Source organism: Pomacea canaliculata, linkage group LG11 (assembly GCF_003073045.1).
Source record: "Pomacea canaliculata isolate SZHN2017 linkage group LG11, ASM307304v1, whole genome shotgun sequence".
Taxonomy (NCBI): Eukaryota; Metazoa; Mollusca; class Gastropoda; order Architaenioglossa; family Ampullariidae; genus Pomacea; species Pomacea canaliculata.
Genome location: NC_037600.1, coordinates 10420687 through 10432006, shown reverse-complemented (window position 1 = coordinate 10432006; position 11320 = coordinate 10420687). Strand labels below are relative to the sequence as shown.

The 11320-nt window shown below is 40.1% G+C and overlaps 1 non-coding gene and 1 pseudogene across 1 annotated transcript; one reads left to right on the top strand and one right to left on the bottom strand.

Annotated features, from left to right (window-relative positions):
* Positions 1-2742: 2742 nt before the first annotated feature.
* LOC112576373 lies at positions 2743-2921 on the top strand (annotated as a pseudogene).
* Positions 2922-6561: 3640 nt separating this feature from the next.
* LOC112576391 lies at positions 6562-6747 on the bottom strand. The gene has a single exon (XR_003101830.1). It is a non-coding gene; the product is annotated as a U2 spliceosomal RNA (small nuclear RNA).
* Positions 6748-11320: the final 4573 nt, after the last annotated feature.

The following is an 11320-nucleotide window of genomic DNA, read 5'->3' as shown; positions in this document are numbered from 1 at the left end:
TGGTCGATTCCCGATAGGTAAATGCTGAAAATCGATAAGACAGAACTGGGTATCTGTCATCTGAGACATCGCGACCGTGCTTTGTATAAACATTACTGTGTCATTTTTTCAGTTAGCGGAAGACTATGTACACTACAGAGCTCTTATTGTCCTTTAATTATTGCTAAAGCTAAAATACCAAGGACGTATATAGATAGTGGAGATACGCACTCGAATCGCATATACGGCCACCGGTCGATTCTACCATTTACCGATTCGACCTTTAGTCGATTAGAACATGCACAAGTCAATTCGCCCTATACACGTTCGTGATTTGACCACGACCCTTAGTGCATAATTCGACCACAGTCCCGCGAGTTGATTCGACCATGCACTGGCCTCAGTCGATTTGAGTATCGATCAGTATACGTACAGAAGTTACTATTCAGTGTAATATGACACATTCATTGCTCATTGTATGTGTAAAAAAAAATGTAACTAACTTGTTTGTCAATACCAATTATTTATTATTAGTACAGATCGAGGATCAGGCAATGGTTGAATCAACTCGATTGTGGTCGAATCGGTAATTGGTCGGAGGCCGGTCGATGTGAACCTTTTTTGGTTCGACCATCAGAATATAGACTACGACAATTATGGTCGAATCGACTCTATTCGACCACAGGACTCGAATCACTCGATTCAATCACAGTTTACAGAATTAAGTATATGGATAAAGTATATGGATGAAGGGATGTAGATACGATAAACAGTGTAACTCGAGTCGTTACATATATATATATGATGGTTATAGCATAACAGACAGTATTGCCAGGGAGTTAAGAACAGTACGTAATTATAAGAAAGGGATAGTGATTTGTGAACAGATGTTTTCAGAGAATAACGCTTGAATGTACCCTTTGAGTCCGATTGGCGAATGTGATGTGGAAGAGAGTAACGTTCCACTGCTTATAGCAGCACGTACAGAGGGAGGACGTCGATCCGCGTATATGTCACTGCAGTACGTCTTTGTGGGAGGGAGGATAGAATGCGCGGGAGTCTAATGAGGAGCGAAAGTTTCGGGCAGGATCGAGTGTGGTCTGTGGATAGACAATTAAGATTTCAGTTAAGTCTGTGTGTGTGTGTGTGTGTGTTGGGGGGGGAGGGGGCGGAATCGAGGAGCCTTAAAGAATCCATAGCATAAAGTTGAAAGTTTGTAGTGTATTCTAGCTTTAACTGGTAACCAATGAAGAACGTGAAGACGTGCCGCGGTGTGACATGTTCACATTTGCAAGTCCAGAAAATGATCAGCAGCTGTCGAGTTCTGGATTTTCTGAAGCTTATCAATGAGATGCTGTGGACAGCCAGCAAAGAAATTAAATATAATTATAAGAGGGTTGCAGTAGTTTAGTGTAGACAGAACAAATGAGCAGATATATTAATTTTCGTGGTTGAGATGGACAGATTTATGTCGAATGGAGCTGAAGCTCATGTAGTAAGCAGAACGACAGATGCGAGAAACATATATGCTTATCAAGAGACATATAATATATATGTCAGCAGACATATTATGTAACCCATAATTAAGTTATATACATGCATACGTGTTGAAGTAACAACATGAACATATCGGCATCGCCTACCCGAACAGAGACAGCATGCAGTCAGTGAATGGTAAACTCTGCTCTCCTCATGAAAAAAGGCTTTTGTTTTTTCATCATTTATATTTTTAACATCCATATGTGGGTTAATGATCGATCGATCCATATATAGTCGAATATCAGAAATACAATATCTTGCATGATGCTCTGGATAGAAGTATGCTGTCAAATCATTTAATGTGGTTAAAAGGTACCTCAAGAGAAATATGCCTTTGATGACACGTACCGTTCTATCGTTAAAAGCTTTACACATACTTCAATTAAGGTGCAGAACAAATATATACATTATTTGTCATATTATATATAGCCATGCATATACAGTATTATATAAATGATCAATTATTTGTAGGCGGATGGAAGTGAATGAAGGTAGTCTTGGGGTTGTACGGTGCCTACATCTGCCATAGAGCCAAATATGCGGGATTACTGGCATCCTGCGCAGTACCGGTCTCACTGTCCATCCTCCAGTGACGCGACTTGTTGTATGCAAACACAGTTCGGCTTAAACCTGCAACATAAACAGAAACACGTCTTGAAAACTTGCAAAGCTTAGGAAGTCGAGATGCTAGTGAATGACACATTTGGTATGACACTCGATTTTATAGTATTATAAGTTAAAAAAAAAAAAAAAAAAAAAAAAAAAAATTCAACGTTTTCAGATAATGGATTACGAAAATTATCTACAATATCAGCGTCAGGTGCTGAATTGTAGAATACGTCTGGTATGCGATGTTTTTATTATAATCAGTCTGCCATTTTACAAATTTAGTAGTGAGAGAATTGTTTCCCATGTACGAACATTACTGAGAAACAAGAGTTGTTTCCATTTAACACTGGACACGTAAGGAGAAATATTATTTTAAAAAGTAAATGTTTTCATTAAGGTAAACAAAACTGTTACACAAAATACGGTACAATGTAATAAATAACATCCGCAGCTAGAAAATATAAACAAAGTTGTATATATGCAGAATTTTTACAGTAACAAGTATTTAAATAGTATGTTGTGTTACCAAACCTGAATAGTACGTAAAGCAAAATGCAAGTGTTTCCGTGTTTCCGAACGGCATTTCATCGCTTGTCCGTGGTGACATGTTGCGTTTTCTTTTTCCATGAGAGGAGCTTAGGCGTCGTTATTTTCAGCGTAATATCTGATACGTCCCCCACATGTGGGACTTCGATATTACACTGATTTAGAGAACATGACGGAGGGTTAGGGACTTGCTCCACCTCTGCCAAGGGTCGGCCTGGTGATGAACCTCCAGGATTGGCCCACTCCCCTCCAGGGGAGAAAAATTAACCAAAATCAAAAATAAAGTTATAAAAATATGCGAGTTTTAACATAGTCGTTTTTATAAATTGCATTTCTTTTTATCACTGCGTTATTTCATTTCCACCCGCTTCTCCGCTCAGTCTCCGACGAATGTCCGTTGAAACACACGACGGACAGATTGAATTATAAAGTAACAATACTAATATGTAAATAAATAATGTGAGATATGACTATCCAGAAAAAGTTGACATGACTGTGTTTGAATAAATGAGAATTTTTGTACTTGAACAAAGTAAACTTTTGGACATTAAAAAATCAGACATCAACTAAAAATAAACCCAAATACTTCCTTTGGAGCGAAAAAATAATATAAAACCTAGTCTTATTTTCGGGGAAACGTGGTAATTACACCTTTAGATCAATCCTCTAGCCACCAGGACATCAGAAAAGCTGTAAGAAGTCATGCACACTTTTTTTTCTTGCCATTTGGTGTGAGGCCAGTCGGTGCTGACATCTTGTGATAACAGACCACGTGACAATATGGCCTTCACCACCAAGGAAAGTAGCTGAAGGATCAGGATCATCTTATCAATGGGATCACCGACCGCCAATCAGCATTGAGTAGGTCGTCAGATAACCGCTGGCTGGGGTTCTGACTGACGATGACGTGATGTCTACCTCTTCCGGATACACTTTCAGTTTACTGTGTGCACGATATGTCGATAACGAGACCCGAGACCCGAGACTAGTGACAGCAACTCACGCTCACAGCAAACACTGAATCTCTGAGCCCACATTCCTACATCCACCAAAAACAAAAACAACAACAACAAAACCAGGTGACTATGCAGTTTATTAAATGTCATTAATCACTGCAACCAGGCCCGTTCTTAGCCCCCGCGGGGCCCGAGGCAAAGGGCATGTGCGGGGCCCTCACGCCACGATCACACGGTTTTAGTTGGGATCTCAAGTCACTTTTTTCCTCAGGGATATCTCGTCTTTTATCATTGACAGCACAGTGCCTAGTGGCACATAAATCCAGCAATAGCTCAATGCACGAACGTTCATGCGCGATAAATCCTCGGTGTCCAGCAGCCTTCTGTCTCCAAGCGCGTCCAGCGAGAATGTGATACGGCTGACTACACTTCCATAGGCCTAGTTACCATATCAATCAAAAGCGCGGGGCCCCTTGAAGCGCGGGGCCCTAGGCAGATGCCTCGTCCGCCTGCCCCTAAGCACGGCCCTGACTGCAACACTCAACAGTCTCTTGCGACACGGAGGGCCCTGTAATGCTCCTCCGCTGGAATCGTGCAGGCGAGCAGATCAGCTCTTCCATCTTTCTCGCCGCTCATCGATGGCCTTTCATCGGCGCAGAGATTCGAGATGTTCAACGTCAAGAGTAAGCTGACAGGTGGAACCAACAGGGTACATGTCACACCTTGCCCGATCCAAGACGAGAACTGAATGACAGTATACCCGATTCGTAGTATTCAGTTCAGTTCAGTCCCATGCCCGATCCGGGCGTAGGGGGGACCTTCCGGCAGCAGCAACAGACATCTTTTCTGTTGTGCGTCCATGAGTCCTTTCAGTGGGCTTTGGCGAACTTGGCGGCGCCCATCTCCTCTCCAAGTATTTGTATTGACGTGCATAAGAACACGTCAGCCCCTCACAGCGTTTGGCCCGCCAGCAGAAGTGGTTAACGGGGTGTAGCCAGGTTAAGGACCTGGAGCCAGCTGTGAGAGTTGAGTGCCATGTGAGTGCTCCCGTCTGTCCCAAGGGACACTGCTGCCGCAGGCGCAGGGGTCAACAGATGCGCATGCGCAGACAAGGCAATTTGTGGGCTTGATATTCCGTGAGATGAGAATGTGTCCGAGCTGAGGAATTGCCCATGTGTTAGGACAGAATATGTCTTGAATTTAACAACATTGTCAAGTGTGGTAGACTCGCGGATCGAGGACCTGTTGTGATGCAGCTCAATAACAAATCAGCCCTACAAAAATATTAAGGTAAGTTACATTTTAATTTTTATTCGTGTTGTTAAATTCAAGACATATTCTGTCCTAACACATGGGCAATTCCTCAGCTCGGACACATTCTCATCTCACGGAATATCAAGCCCACAAATTGCCTTGTCTGCGCATGCGCATCTGTTGACCCCTGCGCCTGCGGCAGCAGTGTCCCTTGGGACAGACGGGAGCACTCACATGGCACTCAACTCTCACAGCTGGCTCCAGGTCCTTAACCTGGCTACACCCCGTTAACCGCTTCTGCTGGCGGGCCAAACGCTGTGAGGGGCTGACGTGTTCTTATGCACGTCAATACAAATACTTGGAGAGGAGATGGGCGCCGCCAAGTTCGCCAAAGCCCACTGAAAGGACTCATGGACGCACAACAGAAAAGATGTCTGTTGCTGCTGCCGGAAGGTCCCCCCCTACGCCCGGATCGGGCATGGGACTGAACTGAACTGAATACTACGAATCGGGTATACTGTCATTCAGTTCTCGTCTTGGATCGGGCAAGGTGTGACATGTACCCTGTTGGTTCCACCTGTCAGCTTACTCTTGACGTTGAACATCTCGAATCTCCCCAGCCTGCAAGGGCGTTGGGTGTTTGAACGGCCCCTATAGGGAAGTGAGACTTTGGGGATCTGCGCCGATGAAAGGCCATCGATGAGCGGCGAGAAAGATGGAAGAGCTGATCTGCTCGCCTGCACGATTCCAGCGGAGGAGCATTACAGGGCCCTCCGTGTCGCAAGAGACTGTTGAGTGTTGCAGTGATTAATGACATTTAATAAACTGCATAGTCACCTGGTTTTGTTGTTGTTGTTTTTGTTTTTGGTGGATGTAGGAATGTGGGCTCAGAGATTCAGTGTTTGCTGTGAGCGTGAGTTGCTGTCACTAGTCTCGGGTCTCGGGTCTCGTTATCGACATATCGTGCACACAGTAAACTGAAAGTGTATCCGGAAGAGGTAGACATCACGTCATCGTCAGTCAGAACCCCAGCCAGCGGTTATCTGACGACCTACTCAATGCTGATTGGCGGTCGGTGATCCCATTGATAAGATGATCCTGATCCTTCAGCTACTTTCCTTGGTGGTGAAGGCCATATTGTCACGTGGTCTGTTATCACAAGATGTCAGCACGACTGGCCCCACACCAAATGGCAAGAAAAAAAAGTGTGCATGACTTCTTACAGCTTTTCTGATGTCCTGGTGGCTAGAGGATTGATCTAAAGGTGTAATTACCACGTTTCCCCGAAAATAAGACTAGGTTTTATATTATTTTTTCGCTCCAAAGGAAGTATTTGGGTTTATTTTTAGTTGATGTCTGATTTTTTAATGTCCAAAAGTTTACTTTGTTCAAGTACAAAAATTCTCATTTATTCAAACACAGTCATGTCAACTTTTTCTGGATAGTCATATCTCACATTATTTATTTACATATTAGTATTGTTACTTTATAATTCAATCTGTCCGTCGTGTGTTTCAACGGACATTCGTCGGAGACTGAGCAGAGAAGCGGGTGGAAATGAAATAACGCAGTGATAAAAAGAAATGCAATTTATAAAAACGACTTGAAAGGAAATATGTAAAAACTCGCATATTTTTATAACTTTATTACTGATTTTGGTTAATTTTTCTCCCCTGGAGGGGAGTGGGCCAATCCTGGAGGTTCATCACCAGGCCGACCCTTGGCAGAGGTGGAGCAAGTCCCTAACCCTCCGTCATGTTCTCTAAATCAGTGTAATATCGAAGTCCCACATGTGGGGGACGTATCAGATATTACGCTGATAATAACGACGACTGAGTTTCACTCATGGCATAAAAAAAGCGACTTGTCACCACAGACAAGCGATGAAATGCCGTTCGGAAACACGGAAACACTTGCATTTAGCTTTACGTACTATTCAGGTTTGGTAACACAACATACTATTTAAATACTTTTTACTTTAAAATTTCTGCATATATACAACTTTGTTTATATTTTCTAGCTGCGGATGTTATTTATTACATTGTACCGTATTTTGTGTAACAGTTTTGTTTACTTTAATGAAAACATTTACTTTTTAAAATAATATTTCTCCTTACGTGTCCAGTGTTAAATGGAAACAACTCTTGTTTCTCAGTAATGTTCGTACATGGGAAACAATTCTCTCACTACTAAATTTGTAAAATGGCAGACTGATTATAATAAAAACATCGCATACCAGACGTATTCTACAATTCAGCACCTGACGCTGATATTGTAGATAATTTTCGTAATCCATTATCTGAAAACGTTGAATTTTGTTTTTGTTTTTTTTTGTAACTTATAATACTATAAAATCGAGTGTCATACCAAATGTGTCATTCACTAGCATCTCGACTTCCTAAGCTTTGCAAGTTTTCAAGACGTGTTTCTGTTTATGTTGCAGGTTTAAGCAGAACTGTGTTTGCATACAACAAGTCGCGTCACTGGAGGATGGACACTTGAATTTAACAACATTGTCAAGTGTGGTAGACTCGCGGATCGAGTTGTGATGCAGCTCAATAACAAATCAGCCCTACAAAAATAAGAAGGTAAGTTACATTTTAATTTTTATTCGTGGCTTAGTCGATCGGTTTCTTTGTAACTGTTCGTCTGCTATTTTTTTAGGTATCATCACGAACTTGTGTCCCCGGTTTATTTTGTACTCGTCGCTTAGTCGGTTTCTTCGTAGTGTTCCGTCTGTTATTTGTTTTTCTAGGATTGTATTATAGTATATATATATATGGCGTTATATAGTATTGTAGCGTGCTAATTAATATAGTGCACACAGGCTTAATTTATTTTTAATTCATGTGAACGAAACGTGTAATGTGCTATTGACGTTTAGCGATGCTGAACGACCGATCGTATAAAGAAGTCCGTGACTGAATCAAGCAAAGTGATTCAGTCGTTTTGACTACTTAGGTTTCATTCTTTATTTCCGCATTACACAGAATTGTTTTTCTTCTTATGTTGATGTCAATATTAAGATTTATGCATCAGTCAGTCCATAAGTAATGCTTTAGCATATCACGAATAAATATTTAGTGTTTTCATGCACAGTGTGATCACCACGATTTTCTTTTTCAGTGGAGATCTCCAGAGATGGGAGCTAATTTCAAAAAATTGGGTGCACAAAATTTGCAATATAGTACAGTGGAGCAGAAAGAGGGATATCACAATATGGTAAACAGTGTAAAATGCAAATGATGTCAACTGCTGCATTTTTTTCTACCAGCAAATGACAATTGAGCTGATTTCACAATGAGGAATAGATATGCTGTTAGTTTAAATTGTAAATTTATGTTTTGTATCATGTACGACAGTACTGTACTTCTCTGATTGCTTCCAACCCACACAAAATTGATTGCCAGCCAAACAACTGCACATAGAATAAACCCGGGCCCCCTCGCTCATGTGATACATCATCACATTAAGTCAAATGAGAATTAAGAAACATCAAGGGTTTTGCCACACGTTTCTGTAAAATACACACAGGTTTCATTGTTTTCATTTAACTTCTACTGTTCATGCTGTTATATAAGTGACTTAGTACCCAGATTATGACCCTAGAGTTGTGGGTAAAGCACTGTACCAGTGTACATTCATTATTACTCAATAAATCTTAGTTGTCCTTAATGTATAAGGTGAATGTCCATGAAAAATTTGTTGTTTGCACATGCACTTAAAATGGACACTTACAACACCTACACTTGGAAATGAATATTTGCCTTACGTTTACATATGTATATATAAGCACACACACATACACACACCATCCCCTTTCATGTACACATGCAGGCACCCTCGCAAAAAAAAATGTTAATACCATATAATTATGAACCCTTATGCTTCATATTGAGATGGGTGTAGCTGCAAACATAAAGAACATATGGCTATTCAGATTGTTCATATCAGTGCATAGCTCCTCAGTGTTACATAGTCCCAGTGTGCAGTGACTATTGTTGTTATTAATACTCTATTTAACTGTAAAAAATTTGATGACCAGTGTAAAAATGATTTACCACACTACTATATTCACAATCCAAATGCTTATAAATTCCAGCCATTATTAACTTTAAAGAAAGCAAAAGACCCTCAGCATATTAGCGAAAGTTGTGAAGATATTACTAAGGATGGTGAACCAGATAAATGAATAAAATGTATATGTGAGATATTGTACATTGCAATGGATGGGAGTGTGTACCCCTTGGAGGGTGAATAAATAGTAAAGAATACAGAATGTATGTGACAGGAAGAGAGAGAGAGCAAAGGTGTGTTTATCCTGTTTGAGTATGCTTTTGTTACATATGCAGGTATGGGGCTGGAGGAAGGAAAGAATGAGTGCTACAAAAAATTAGTTGGGATTTTTATATATATAAGCTGTCTGCATGTAGGTTTGGTTAAAGCTCTGTGCTTTGAGCTAAAGATTTGCATTGTCATCAAGATCCTAGGTGTGAATGACTTGGGGAAACATGCATTTGCAAGGTACTCTTGTACTAAGGCTTTTATTGCATGTGCACATTACTTTCAAACATGACTGTCCACTGCAAAGGATTTTATTATAATTATAAGTCAATGGTTTCTTGCCCTTTTTATGTGGAAAATCTTCTTTGTTGTAATTTATCATTACATTGGACCATGTGTGCAATTTTTAAATTCATGAATATACACCTTTCATATTATACCAATTGAAATGTTTTTGTCGTTTACGGTCAGTTTGTGGAGCACTTTTACTAAGTTAGGTTTTATTTCAACTGATAAGATAGCATAGTATTATGTGGAAATAGTAATCACGGTCTTGTAATCAGTGCGTTGAGGCGTGATGTCTCATTTGCATTGGGGCATTTTATTACATACAATCCAACACATGCAGACATAAATTATTAATGTATTGCATACTAATGGGGAATGAACATTCAACACTCATTGGTAAATTATTGCACTCTGTGCTACACTTGTACATGATACAAAAAACAGCATTTCAATTCCATTTCTTTATTGAACAAACTCACACATCACATTGTGCTTAAATTGCCAAATAAATCCATGTACACAGCGCAGTCCTATGCAAACAGAAGATCCATCTGAAACAATGAACCACTATGTTAACAAAACCATACCCACATCACATAAGGAAATTGTCTGACATAAATGTAGGAGAAGTACATACACCACTTACACTATTGTATTAATGAAAACAAAAAAGAAAATTTATTTACATCCACATGTGTGTGTGTGGTCATAATATTATAGTGTATGGCAACCCACACTGGAAATTCAGCACTGCATAAGCAACATGCTATAACCCACAAACAATTAGAAGTGCTTATGCAGCAAATCATTCAACTGGGAAACACAAAGAAAAGAAAGGAAAAAGACAACACTTCACAAGTGTACTACTCCTGAAACTTTTTGTGTTCACTTTTTTTGACAGTCTCATCAACCGTCTTATCCAGGGTAGGTTGGAGCAACAGGAGACTTTACATCCTTTCAAGAGTTTCAAAGAAAACATCCAACATATTAGGTAATAAATGACAGAACGATTACATTTTGTCCTTTTTGTCAATGAAGAATATATTGTCGCCTACAAGACAGACACAAAATACTTTATAGGAAGACGTTTATCTGTTGGATGAAAGTAATACACACAAATTATAACAATGAAATGGTTTTCTGCTCACAATGCATAGGAAAAGTTTTTAAAAACTGTGTTTCATTGCCAATAGTACATGTAACTTATGTCCTAAGAAATTTATCTGATTAAATTAAGTTTTTGTCTCTCCCCAACAATGTGCAAGGGATCCTAATACCACTGTGTCAGTAACATTTGATGTCATGCAATGAAAAAGCAATGATGAAATATATTAGACTTCCTATGCTTGGTTCATTAAGAACTGACATGTAATAATATTTCGTATTCTATAATTGTGACAGATTAGATCATAAATAGAATACCTGCCTTCCAGCACATAGTGCTTTGCTTGATGCCTTATGCCGCTTATGGTATTCTCACTTCTATTCGCACCAACCCAGAATTTTTTTGTAGCGATGAAAGTGCGTAATCTTTCCATCTGTGCGCGCAACTGAGCCATTTTACCTTCGTCCATCGCTAAAACTAGATTATAGTTAACCAGAATTTAACGATGGTTAGCAACAACAACAACAACAAAAAAAATGCTTAGATCAGTATCGCAATTCGCAAAGTTTAAACATCCGAATAAACCAACACTGTTCAGTGCGCGCTATGAGATGGCAATTCAGGGCTCAAGGCAATTGGCGGAAATGACCCGTCAGTGGTAAACATGACCTGTTGACCATGATTCAATCCGCTGGTGGTGATGCCAGGCACATTTCCGACGAGGGCCGAAGATTGCCGAAAACACTTCGCGAGGCTGCGC